Source organism: Lepidochelys olivacea (assembly GCF_965140295.1).
Source record: "Lepidochelys olivacea isolate rLepOli2 genome assembly, chromosome: 1".
Lineage (NCBI taxonomy): Eukaryota > Metazoa > Chordata > Testudines > Cheloniidae > Lepidochelys > Lepidochelys olivacea.
The window spans coordinates 28,840,435-28,853,016 of record NC_140411.1 but is presented as its reverse complement, the minus strand read 5'-3'; the positions used below and the strand labels follow the sequence as shown (position 1 = coordinate 28,853,016).

The 12,582-nt window shown below is 42.9% G+C and overlaps 1 long non-coding RNA gene across 1 annotated transcript; it reads right to left on the bottom strand.

Annotated features, from left to right (window-relative positions):
* Nucleotides 1–871: 871 nt before the first annotated feature.
* On the bottom strand, nucleotides 872–8,006 carry LOC311528634. Its single transcript, XR_014713650.1, has 3 exons — nucleotides 7,891–8,006; nucleotides 4,871–4,982; nucleotides 872–1,538 (listed from the first exon to the last, which is right to left on the bottom strand). It is a non-coding gene; the product is annotated as an uncharacterized lncRNA (long non-coding RNA).
* Between the last annotated feature and the right edge of the window lie 4,576 nt (nucleotides 8,007–12,582).

Genomic DNA, 12,582 nt, shown 5'->3' with positions numbered 1-12,582 from the left:
GGCAACATAGGGTTCAAGGACAAGGCAAAGTTTGTACCTTGGGGAAGTTTTTAACGTAAGCTGGTAAGAATAAGTTTAGGGAGTCTTTCATGCAGGTCCCCACATCTGTACCCTAGAGTTCAGAGTGGGGAAGGAACCTTGACAATACTGCTGATGCATCTTGTAGCTATCTTTATCCTCTGACATGCCAAAGCACAAGTCTATGGGTAGTCTTGGTTCCTGCCCAAACATCAAGAGATAAGGGATGACTCCTGCAGCATCATTCTTTGCGGCATTGTAGGTATGCACCAAAAGGCAACATGATGGCTCCAATTGCTTTCTGCTCTGGACATAAAGTCCCCAGCATATCCAACAGCATTTGATTAAAACGCTCTGGCTGAGGATCACCGTGTGGGTGATAGGCATTGTCCTGGATTTCTTAATTCCTGAAATCCTCGGAGTTACCCCAAAATTTGGACCCAAGGCACTTCAGTATTGGTTTGCCTATAATTATAAATTGATTTGTTAATTTATTCTGCCCAAATGGGGAGAAAGGTAGTGACCTGCCCTAAGGGAATTTCCAGGATATTGCCAGGAAGTTTGCCTCTGACCCACAGAGGACTCTCCAGAGCAGGCTAATCCTTGAAAGGCCACGGATACAGCCCTCCGATCAGGAATAGGCACACAAGCAGTAATGCTTTGAAAACAAAGTCTTATTTATTAAGAGAAAGTTAGGTGGTTACAATATATCTAGTAAAGCAACAAAAGAAAAAGAAAGGAAAAAAATTAAATTGTATAGTAGGCAATAAGGCAAAATTGGATTATTTTTACAGATCATACATTTAAATAGTACAAGAGACTACAGAGACTGTAAGACAAATACCATGTTGCAATATCAGCATACACTGAACCTTTGATACATATGCATAAGGCCTACAGTACAGTAACCTTAGACTAATTACAATGTAACAAGTACCCAATGTATATGCATAAAAAGCACTACAATATAACATTAAAGAAACAGGGAACAATTAACAATTACTATTCTGCAAGCAGTGGCCAGCTGCTCACAGCATGGGGTGGAGCAGTTCTCACTCAGCAGCAGGCATCCAGCTTTATTCACACACACACACTAACGAGACAAAAATCAGACTTACGCTCCTTCTTTCACTCCCTCTGATCATGATGGTCCTTTGGCTCTATCTATTCTATTGCTGTTCATGATCTTCTCCCTCTGCTACTGCTACTTAATTGCTGATCTTCACCTTCTGATCGCCTTTCTTCTCTGTTCTCTCACCAACCACACGCACACCCTAGCTTGCCAGCTGCCTTCTTATATTCACTTTTCTGGCCTTCTCTGATTGGTTGACCTTTCAAGCTGCCTGTTACTTGCATGGATGGCAACTCATTCAGCCAATCAGCTTTGCGCTGACATCATAGCTACTCCTCCGCCTGCCCCCTCCAGCAGGTGTTTTGAGTCATACTCCTGAACTTTGTTCGACCTTTGTTCCTTGCCTGCTGTTGGTCAATTTAGTCTGTGTCCTCCATCTTGAGAATTCCTAATAGAAAGTTAATGCATCCACCATTTTGAATTTTTAACTACAAACTATCATTAATTATAACTTACCTAAAGCATCTAGCCTAAAACTAACTACCGACCCCTACAAACTAAAGCACTCTGATGCTAACACTACCTTTGAAATGCTAATTGGGAGAGGTAAATTACTCACAATGTTTCTCCCTCCCACCCAACCTCCACTGTCAGTATCCCTATCCAGGGTGCTGCAATTTACACAGATGGCAAGCAAGTGGGAAAAAAACCCTCTGGTAACATCAGCACCTCCTTCAGAAGGTGATTCTCAAAGTCCCATCCCTGGTCAGAGAGTATCCGAGCCAGGAATCCATACACTGTGAAAAGTATTTCTCCCACAACACTCGAGCAATGGTGGTGGCCTTCTGGCCCAGTGTGGGTTTTGCCTGTGCATACCATGTAAAATGGTCAGTCCCTACTAAAAGGTTCCCAACATTCCTCCTGTCCACTTCTAAAGACAAGAAATCAGTGCACACCAGCTCCAAAGGTTTGCTGCTGGTGATATTCTTCAGATACACCACTCTAGTGGGCAGAGTTTTTTCTTTGAACACACTGAGCACATGTCTCATATTTCTTGCAAACATCTGCAGCCATCTGGGGCCAACAGAACTACTATGAATAAGTTCCAGGGTTCTCTCCACTCCCAAATGTCCAAAGTCATCATGCAGGGCCCTCATGACCAGGGCTCTGTACTCTTTTGGCAGCACTAGTTGCATTCGTTGATATTGTAAAGGATCTGCTGTGACTCAGTATAGTGCTCACCGTATCAGTTTTAGTTTTCTCCATTTCCTCAATATAAGTTTACCCTCAGAGGTAGATGGAATAATTGCAACAGGATTTCGCCACTGCCTTTTTGCAAGTCATGTGTCACGAATGTCAGTATCTTGCAGTTGGGCTTTTTGCCAGTTGGCAGCATTGCAGGGTAACAGAGATTGGTCCAACACAATATAGTTCACTGAGGCAGGTGGCACTCTTTCAGGGGATAGGCCCAGAGTTTCTGCAACACAACCATAAAGACTCTCCTGGGCCTCTGGCTCTTTGACAACTCCCACTGCAAATAGTTCTCACTCCATCCACTGGAATCACAGCAACCGCTGATGCCTGCAGATGCTGGGACAGTGCATCCACATCTACATTGCTTCTTCCTGATCGGTACTGAATGCTGAACTCGTAGCTAGCCAAGGTGGCCACCCATCGCTGCCCTGTGGCCTCCAGCTTAGCACTTATTAGCATGTAAGTCAGCGGATTGTCTGTCCACACCTGAAACTGCGCACCATACAAGTAGTCATAAAACTTCTCAGTGATGGCCCATTTCAAGGCCAAGAACTCCAGCTTGTGGATGGGGTAGTGAGTCTTAGTATCAGACAACCCTCGGCTGGCAAAGGCCACAGGTTTACATTTGCCTTCAACTTCCTGGTATAGGACTGCTTCTAAACCCTCCAAACTGGCATCTGTATATAAAGATAAATGGCTTGCTTGGGCCAGCAAAGACTAGGACTGAAACATGAGTTAGGCAGTTAATGATTTCTCAAAAAGCCCTTTCATGTTTCTTGTCCCATCATGCTCTAAAGGGCTCTAATTGGCCATAGTGTCTCTGTTTAGGAGGCCCTGGGGCCTCCCCTTACTCTTGGTCTTAGATTTGTTCTTCTGGATGGGTATCCCCTCAATGGGTATCGAGAGACTTCATGATGATAGCATAATTCTTCACAAACCTGCAGTAGTAGCCACTAACTCTGAGAAAAGTCTTAAGCTCTCTGTAATTACTTGGGCAGAACCATGTAATGAGTGGTTCTATTTTATCCAATCAGTACTCGCACCCTCTTGGGGCATGATGTGACCCACATACTTCACTGATGTTCTGCAAAACTGGCATTTATCAATTGAAAGTTTTAGTCCATAGGCCTCCAACCTGTCAAGCACTTTAAGAAATCTTTCTTCATGTTCCTTCAAGGTTCTTCCAAATACATTCAGGTCATCCAATAAACCAAGACTTGCAGTAAGTTCATGTCTCCCACAACTTTCTCCATAAGAAGTTGAAATGTGGCAGGTGCCCCAGAAATCCCTTGACGCATGCGTTCAAACTGATAAAACCCTAATTGGGCAGATGGAGGCTGTCTTCTCCTTATCTTCTCTCCCAGCAGGATCTGGTAGTATCCACTTCAGAGATCCAATACTGAGAACTACTGGCTCCCCAGCAAACAATCCAAGGCATCTTGTACTCGAGGCATGGTGTACTGGTCAACTATAGTGCGGCTGTTTAGGGTGCGGTAGTCAATACACATCCGGATTTTCCCATTCTTTTTATGGACCACCACAATGGGTGAAGCATACAGGCTGTGCGACTCAGTAATGTTGCAGTTCGCAATCAGTTCCTGAAGATGATGTTGCACATCTTCCATCTCTGAGAGAGCAGTCTTCCTAGATCTCTCCCTAAAGGGTCAGGAATCTTGTAGTCTGATGTGTTTCACTCTTTTTGCACATCCCACATCCTTCAGTTTCACACTGGGGCCTCACAGTGGTTTTGGGCTCAAAGAGGTCTGCTATTTTCTGCCCTTGCTTCACAACAACATCGTGGCTTGTTTCATTAGCTGTTACCCCAAGCATTCCAATACTGGCTTACTTGTAACCATACATTGATCCTCAATTTATTCTGCTAAGACTATCACAATAGAATGTAAAATTATATTAAAGAATTCTGTTGCTGTGGGAGACCATCCCAAAAACACTTCCCACCAACTATGTTTGGTGTCACTTTTTATACACTCAGTACGTTCAGTTTTTTTTATTAGAGTGGTGAACAGTAATCATAACCCTTTGGGCATTTTTCTGAGCTTTTTGTAGTTGTTTTTGCAATTCAGGATGATCCATTAATTGCTTAATCAAACTGGACCCCAGAGATAGTGGTAATCCTGAAATACATATATATTTTTAAATCAGCTATGAAGTCATCTTTTTTCAGCCCTGAGCTTCAATATATGTTAGGGAATTTTGTGTTTAGTATTTTTAGCAATAAAGATGTTGTAAGAATAGCACACATTGAAACTCTGAATGTTTTAAAAGCTTTATTGCTTTATTACTTTTATTACTTTTTCCAGAAACTTCACAAATAAAAATATTTGAAACTTTGTTTGATTTTTTTTTATTTGTTCTGGTTTGGGTTTTCATGTCTTTTTAAACCATGGGCTAGCTCAGTGGTTCTGAAACTTTAGCAACCCGAGGACCCCTGTCATAAACATACAGCTAAGGTTATCATAAAATCGCTCCTTACCTGTAAGGGGTTAAGAAGCTCAAATACCTTACCTGTAAGGGGTTAAGAAGCTGGTTGGCACCTGACCAAAAGGACCAATGGAGGAAGAAGATACTTTCAAATCTTGGGGGGGATGGGGGGGAAGGCTTTGTTGGTGTGTGTTCTCTGGGGAAAGCAGAGAAGCATCAGGTCAAAAAAAATCCTTCTCCTATAAACCATCCTGTACAAGTCTCTGATATTACAAAAAGAGTAAGTAAATAAGCAAGGCGCATTAGATTACCTTTTGTTTTCAACTTGTGAATTTTCCCTTTGCTAGAGGGAGGTTTATCCATTTTTTTGTAACTTTTAGGTTTTGCCTAGAGGGGAATCCTCTGTGTTTGAATCTGATTACCCTGTAAAGTATTTACCATCCTGATTTTACAGAGGTGATTCTTTTACCTTTTCTTTAATTAAAATTCTTCATTTAAGAACCTGATTGACTTTTCATTGTTCTTAAGATCCAAGGGTTTGGGTCTGTGTTCACCTGTACCAATTGGTGAGGATGTTATTCTCAAACCTTCCCCAGGAAAGGGGTGTAGGGCTTGGGGGAATATTTTGGGGGAATAGGACTCCAAGTGAAGTGGTCCTTTCCCTGGTTCTTTGTCTAAATCACTTGGTGGTGGCAGCATACTGTTCAAGGACAAGGCGGAATTTGTGCCTTGGGAAAGTTTTTAACCTAAGCTGGTAAAAATAAGCTTAGGGGGTCTTTCATGTGGGTCCCCACATCTGTACCCCAGAGTTCAGAGTAGGGAAGGAACCCTGACAAACCCCATTTTGATTTAATTTTTTTTGTGGACCCCCAACCCCCCCGCTCAGCCCCCAGGCCCTGCTTCCACTTCACCTACTCCACCCCTTTTCCCCAAAACAGCTGTTCCCCGGCATGCAGGAGGTGCTGGGAGGGAAGGGAAGGAGTTCATGGAGGAAAGGGGAAGAGTTGATCAGCGAGGCCCACAGACTCCCCTGGAGTGCTCTCAGTTTGAGAAACACTGGGCTAGCTGAAGCACTTAGTGACAAAAGCCTGCATCAAATATGAAAACTCGGCCAAAATTTTCAAACTTAGGTAATTAAAAACTATCAAAATGAACCTCATGGCCTCATTTATTGGAAGCCATCCTGGATGGTCCCTGTGGCTGTAGGATATCCAGGAGACAGAGTTGAGGGTCCTGGATCTCCTCCATCAGGATTTGCAGATCACTACCCACCCTCTGGAATAGATCTTGATATTGCCAGTAGTCATCTGGAGGAGAGGGCAGCAACAGGATGGCTGCATCATCCAGCAATGAGGAGGCTCTGATTGGAACCAGTGGTACCGGCTCCATGTCTTCCTCCTTGTACACTGATGGAACTGGCTGGTGAGAGGGGGGCGGGGAAGGGGAATGGTAGGTCTCCTGCGATGGTTATTTTTCAATCCTTTCTTTATCCTCCAAATATAATTGTTGGAAACATAACTGTCAGTCATTGTTGTTCACCTCATTTGAGTATTATGGTCTGTAGTATTATGGTCTGTCTACTAAATATTATGGTCCGTGACCCTTAGCCTGTATTTATACTGAACATGCTTGCTTGACTTACTTTTCAGTGTCCGAGTGACCTTTAGCCTCCTTCTGTACTGAGCATGCTCCACTCTTTACTTGGATGCATGCCAATGTTCCACACATACCAGACTATAAACAATTGCTTCATTCCTACAGTATGTATATTCACATTCCAACTGTCAGTTTATTTACCTCAGTGTTATGGTTTGCTGTTACCACCTTATTTTCTTGCCAATTTAGCTTAGTTCACCTAACTCTTCCCCGTTTTCAGTTAATGATGGCAAAGTAATGCCTTTAGTGCTGTGCTTAAAGGAAAATAGAGTTGTCTCAAAGTCTTCGGTATCACCAGAGTCCCTTCAGTCTACCCAAAGTGTATTCAACTTTCATTCTGCACCTGAGACATTGTAAACAAGAAGTGGGCAGCATTATCTCCTGCAAATGTAAATAAACTTGTTTGTCTGAGCAATTGGCTGAACAAGAAATAGGACTGAGTGGACTTGTAAGCTCTAAAATTTTACATTGTTTTATTTTTGGATACAGTCATTTTTGTACATAATTCTACATTTGTAAGTTCAACTTTCATGATAAAGAGATTGCACTACAGTACTTGTATTAGGTGAATTGAAAAATACTATTTCTTTTGTTTTTTACAGTGCAACTATTTGTAATAAAAATAAATATAAAGTGAGCACAGTACACTTTGTATTCTGTGTTATAATTTAAATCAATATATTTGAAAATGCAGAACACATCCAAAATATTTAAATAAATGGTATTCTATTATTGTTTAACAGTGCAATTAACGTGATTATTTTTTTTAATCGCTTGACAGCCCTAGTTTTTATCTTTATTTTTCTTGTAAGCATTTCTGTCTTTAACGCCTCATTATTTTTACCCACTTAAAATCTCTCACTTTGTAAGTAAATAAACATGTTTTATTCTTTAATTAAAATTAATCCCGTGTTGTGAATCCCGTGTCATTTAAGGTAGCAGATTGTTGTATATTAATCCTCTTAGAGGGGCAATGGACCTAATATGTCTGGACTGTCAGGAGAGGCTGTATAGTGCAGAACATACTTTTTGGGGGGGAAATCTGGGACCAGGGGCTTGTCTTCACTACTGGGGGAAGTTGACCTAAGTCAGGGGTCTCAAACTCGAATCACCAGGAGGGCCACATGAGGACTTGTATGTTGACCCGAGGGCTGCATCACCCCCCCACTGCCCCCGCCCCCCCCACTCTACCCCCACCGCTGCCCACGGAGCAGCAGGAGGCTCAGGGTAGGGGGTTGGGGTGCAGGAGGGAGTCCGGGGTGCAGCAGGGGGCTCAGGGCAGGGAGTTGGGGTGAGGAGGAAATGTGGGGTGTGGCAGGGGGCTCGGGTGTGGCAGGGGGCTCAGAGCAGGGAGTTGGGGTGCAGGAAAGGTGTGGCAGGGGGCTCGAGGCAGGGGGTTGGGGTGTGGGGTGTGGCAGGGGTTTGGGTTCCAGCCCGGCGCTGCTTACCTTGAGTGGCTCTGGGGTGGCAGGGGCATGCACCAGGGCCAGGGTAGGCTCCCTGCCTGCCCCGGCCCTGGCCCCAGCCCCATGCTGCTCCACTCCAGGAGGCGGCGGACACCCTGTCCCTGCGGCCCCAGGGGGAGGGGGAGGAGAGAACTCCGTGAGCTGTTCTTGCCTGTGGGTACCCCCCCCAAAGCTCCCATTGGCCGCGGTTCCCCATTCCTGGCCAATGGGAGCTTCAGGGGAGGTACCCACAGGCAAGAACAGCTCACGGAGTTCTCTCCGCCCCCTCCCCCCGCGGCCACAGGGAAACGGTGCCCGCCACTTCCTCAGCACCACGAGGCTGGCAAATCCATGGGCCGGATCCAAAGCCCAGAGGGGACGGATCTGGCCTGGGGCCATAGTTTGCCCACCCCTGGCCTGGAGGTAGGCTGGGGATGCGGCGCGCTGGGGAGGGGATGGGGCGGGGCCGCGGGGAGCTTGGCGGGCCGCAGGGAAGAACCCCGCGGGCCGCGTGTTTGAGATCCCTGACCTAAGTTATGTTACTCCAACTGAGTACCGGGGTTGACTGGAGAACGCTCTGCAGTCGATTTAGCAGGACTTCACGAGACCTGCTAAATAGACCCCTGCTGCATCGATTGCAGCAGTGTCAATCTCCCCATAGTATAGATCAGCCTTAGGAGTGTGTTGGGATCACTCTGAAAACAGTAACCAGGGCTGCTGGAAGCCAGATTTGCTGACAGGCTGCTGGAGTCAGAGCTGCTGAACCAGAGCAGTGACTATACACAGACACTCAGGATGTGACCTGCATGCTGTTTGTGAGGAGCTACAGCATCAAACCAGGGCAAGTGTTGAGCATAGGGGTTGCCAACAGTCCCTTATTAGAAGGGAGGTCCCTTATTTTTTCCTCTCTGTACAACAAGATCGGGAGTTGCTGAGTGCTGCAAAAAGCAGCAAAAAACATGCTTGGTGAATGTAGGTGAGTACTGCTTATTAATTATTATTATTATTTATTATTAGTGATAATATCAGGAGGAGGGATGGGGTGGGGGTTCTAATAAAAGAGTCCCTTAAATTTGAAATACAATATTGGCAACCCTAGGTGCAGGGCAAAGGGCAAGTGGTGACACAGACCCTCACTGGTCTGGATTGCACCCCGGAATGTCATACCCACCCTCCCGCACCTGCCCACCCACACGTGTCCCCAGCCAAATCTTGCTGATAATATGAAATGTTTTATGCTAATGAAGGGGGTTGACAATACATATCTGTAGATGCTCCTCCCTGCTGTGCTGTTCCTCTTGCTGCTGCTGCTGAGTCCATTGTATTTGCTGCAGGGAGGAGGTATGTGGTACATGTGGTAGGGGAGTCTGTAAGGGTTCTGGGAGGGAAAGGGCAGCATTCCTGAAAATATTTTTATTAGTTGGAATCTTCTGGAACAGCAGCAATTAAAAACAGAACTGAATGGCTATTGGTTGATTGAAATACAGGAGATATTTCATAATCTAGAGAGCATTCCAGAAGTAGTGAGACATTATTAACAGTGACATAAAATTATGCAGAGCCTGGAAAGCTAAAATAATTTGTATTGACTTTTTATTTTTACTAGACCCGATCATGGAAAAACTGTTAAAGCTCAGTGGAAGTTCTGTTCTTCTGAATACGTAACACATGTAGATAGAATGGCGAAACACTTGTTGAATTCTTGTGACATGTGTCCAGCTACTCTCAAACATAGCTTGTTGCAGTCAAACAGCAAGAAAGGGAAAAAATTCTGTGCATTCTCCTTCTACTTTGTCTTTGGCAACATCATCATGAAGCTTGGAGTCTACTGATGAAGATAGTGCCATGAGTGACAATGAAAGTGAAGCTAATTCCATTTCTTCATCTTCTAATAAGAATTTTGCTACTCCATTTTCTTCAGCATCAAAAACTACTCCTGGAAAGTCTTCAGACGTTCATCCAATTGGTATTAAGAGTTTTCGGGTAGAATGTCCCATGGCCAGAAAAACGAACTTGACTGTAGATTCGTTAGGGGTATTTATGTTGGCAATACACTATTTCATATAGTTGAAAATTCTTATATGCTAGAATTTTTCCATCAGTTAAATCCAATTTGCCAAGTATCAAGTAGGAAATGGCTTGAAAGAAGTCTTCTGAATGCTGAAGTAGACAATGTGAAAAAGAGAGTTGGTGTTCTTATTGCACAAGCTCCTCACATGTCTCCAGAGTCTAATGAATGGCACAATACCCTCAAAGAGGGCATCATCAACTTCACGATAACAACTCCACAACCAATGTTTTATTCATTCCAATGTATAACTCAGCATCACCACATAGCCCGCATATTGCTGACAAGTTAAAAATATAATCAGTGGGTCCATGGAAAGTTATTTTGGTTGTGACCAACAAAATAGCTAATATGAAAGCCGTTTGGACTCTGTTGATAAATGATTATCCCTAGCTTCTGTGTTACAGATGTGCTGCCCATAAAATGCAGCTTTTCACTCGTGATGTTGAAGATCTGACAACTTTCTCATCACATGTGTAAAAAGTGAAAAGCATTGTCAAGATTTTCAAAAACAAAAAAATACCAGCATCTGTTTTCCGGCGTGTTTTTTTTAAAAGTACTCAGTTTCATCCACACCGAGTAAGCCTTGTTGTGCTTGACGGGCATCTTCTATTAAATGTCTCAAAGATCTTCAGATATGCAAGAAGGTTCTTAATTCAGCAGCTGTTGAAGGAGGGGTTGCCAGAGGTTGCCCCCAAGTAATCTGCACTGACATTCTTGATGACAATGTCTTTTGGATGTGAAACTCAAAATTATTTCACTGCTTGAACCCATGGCTCAGTCCATTGAGAATATAGAAAAATGACAATTGTACAATGTCTGATGCCAAGAACGAATTCCTGAACTTTAAGAAATGTTTGTGGGGATACTGAAAACAGTCATAAAAGTTGAAAAGAAAAAAATAATAAAACAATATCATAGAAAAATTGAGTGATCTCTCCGACACATAATGCTGCCTACCTTCTTTATGCACACTTCCAGGAAGATGTTTATGATGAACCTGATTTCGCTTGTGAGTGCCTAGTGGCTGTTGCAAATTTCAAAGGATATACAAACAGTTCTGATGGAGGTAGCAAACTGTAAAACAAGAAGCAGCTTGTTCAGTCATAAAACAATGTGGAGTGCTATCCCAGCAGTTGAATCAAAACAGCTTACTCCATCAGGGTGAAAAGTGTTGTGGCCTCCTTGCAATCTAGATACAGTGGCAGAAATTCTTTTAACACTTCTGTGTATTACTGCAGGTGTGGAACAAAATTGGTCAGGCTGGGGAATCATCGATTTAAAAACCAGAAATAGACTGAAGACTTCTAACAACCGGGAAGCTGGTGACTGTGTTTCACAATTTAAGATTAAAGAAGAAAGTGGCAGATGAAGCACTGACTCAGTATTCATCACATGAAGAGGAAGAAGGGGATATTGATGGATTTGATGAAGATGACAACAAAAACACAGATGAAGCAGTTGAAGCTGATAAAGAAAGAGACGATGATGAAAATCAAGATGCTTGACAAGTTGGCCTGCTGTCTACTTAGCATAAATGCATTTTAAAATGAGATTTTTTTTACAGCTGCTATATGTTTGTTTTATTTCTCTTTTATGTAATTTTTCTTTTTTTTTTTTTTGGTAACTGTTCAGTCTTGAATGACATTCACAATTAAATCCTAACTTAATGTTGCTAAAATCAATTATAATAATTATTTAATATTTTAGAGCTTCATTTCATTGTGTTTTACATTTTTCTGAGTTAAAATAACTCAGTTAAATAACTTGTTTTTTGTAATTACGTATAAGTATCTATCTAAGGCTAAGATTATTGAAGACTATTACGTCTTTAAAATATTTGACCATTTTTTACATTACACGAGACCCTCACTAGAACGCGGGATTTGGGATCCCTTAACGGTACCACGTTAACGCAGGGACCGCGTTATAGTGGGGACCACATTAAAATGAATTCCAATTAAAGTAATTAAATTTGGGATCCATGGCTGCAACCGCGTTATATGCAAATTCGCGCTATATAGACGCGTGTTCTAGTGAGGGTCCGGTGTATTTGACAATATTTGCCCGATGTTTTAGTGGACAATTGACCAATAGTTTTGGACTGGTCAAATGCCCAATCCTACTTTATTAGAATAAAGAAAACAGTATTACCTTTAAGTTGCTTGCTTTCTCTTTTGACTCAGTGTAGAACTGCTTAGGACCTTTCCCAGGGCCCTTTCGCTGTCTTCCTAGTATAGATTGAAAGAACCAGTGCATACTTCCTCACAGGTGTCTTTTTGGTCTATAGCCTGTGGTTGGGTGCTCAGATTAGCACTTGGGTGAATATGAATGGTGTTTATATAGGTCCATATGGATATATTGACATGCTTCAGTGCTTATATGAGTATACCAAATGCTGGATTTGGACATTCAATTTAGGCATCACAGTAACTAAGCCAGTGGGATTGAACTGGGTTTGGCCCCAGGTACATATGAGTAAGGGAAAGCTATGTCTAACTGCACTGTTTGCATGTCCTTGGAACCAGCTGGGAGAATTATTCAAAATATAAACATATGCATAATTATACAGCATGGACTTGTTTGTTCATGTGCACATATTTTAACAAAAACTCTGCAACCAACCC